The sequence below is a fragment of the Capsicum annuum genome, chromosome 9, assembly GCF_002878395.1.
Source record: "Capsicum annuum cultivar UCD-10X-F1 chromosome 9, UCD10Xv1.1, whole genome shotgun sequence".
NCBI lineage: Eukaryota > Viridiplantae > Streptophyta > Magnoliopsida > Solanales > Solanaceae > Capsicum > Capsicum annuum.
The window spans coordinates 156964952-156966376 of record NC_061119.1 but is presented as its reverse complement, the minus strand read 5'-3'; positions in this window follow the sequence as shown (position 1 = coordinate 156966376).

Genomic DNA, 1425 nt, shown 5'->3' with positions numbered 1-1425 from the left:
GCCCCCATAGTGACCCTTCCCTGGGGCAATCCTTCAGTATATATCTCGGTTGGCCATAATTGAAACACTGGTTCTTCCCTTCTTCATACAAAATAGGATATAATTGACTACAAAGTCTGTAAGGAAGATATAATGAAGCTGACTAGGCCCTATTGTCCTGAGATTACGCACTTTATGCCCTAGAACCATCACTATTCTAAAAATGATGATCTCCAAACGACTTCAAATAAGGTGCACTAGCCATCAAATAGGAACCAGAGTTGCCCCACGTCTTCTTAGACAACTTCTCGCCATCTTTACCACTCTGTTGCCGACCTCCACCCTGATTCGAATACTAAAACTTCTTACTTTTCCTCTCCCCCACCTCTGTTTGCTTCTTTTTTTATCTTCAACCTATTGTATATGCACCACCACCTCAGAGATATCCATCTCCTTGTTCAACAAGGTAGCCTTGCTCTCTAGAATCAACTCATGAGATAAATCGAAAGTGAATTTCCTCATTCTAGCCCTCATGCTAGACTCTAACTTAAGAGCATATTGCGATAACTAGTGGAATTTTAAGGCATATTTCTTCATCGGCATCCTGCCTTGCTTTAAATTCACAAACTCTTTAATTTTTGCCTCCCTCAACTCCTAAGGAAAGAAGCAATCCAAAAAGGCACTAGAAAAGTCATCCCATAATGCTACCTCTGCATCATCATCCCTAGACTAATCCCACTCTTCATACCATTGGTATGCTATATCCTTCAACTGATAGATAGTGAATTATGCACCCTCTACATCAGAAGCATGCATAACCCAAAAGATCTTCTTTATCTCATCTATAAAACCTTAAGGATCCTACTCAACCTTAGTACTAGTAAAAGTTGGAGGGCCCAACCTCATAAACTTTCCAACTCTAGTGGCTTCAGATGAACTCCCATCAATACCATCACAATTTATTTGAAGTGACTGAGATGTCACCAACATGGTCAATAGATGAATAGATTGGCAAAACTCAGCTTAGTAATGTCTCCCGAAGGTGACTAAGTATGAATACCACCAACTAAAGGAGCAACAGTGGAGACAGGTGAAACACCATAGGGGAAATCAGAAACAGCAACCCTTGACCGAGTTATACCCCATAAGTTAGATGAGAACAACCCAAATTGTCCTCAGGCGAGACAGATGAGTTTTCATGAGCTTCAGATCATCTAGGAGGCACGATCTGAAAGGCAATAAAATGGGAGTAAAAGTAATCCAAGACCTTAGACTCAAAATAGGACAATAAGAAGGAAAACTGTAATACCCCGTATATTTCTAAGCTAGGAGAAGAACCATTTTTCCTACGTATGAAACCTCTTATCCTGTGGTAGCATTTTAGTGCATGACTTACAATGAGTATTCTAGCTATAAGATAGCTTATGATACATTAATCATGTTCAT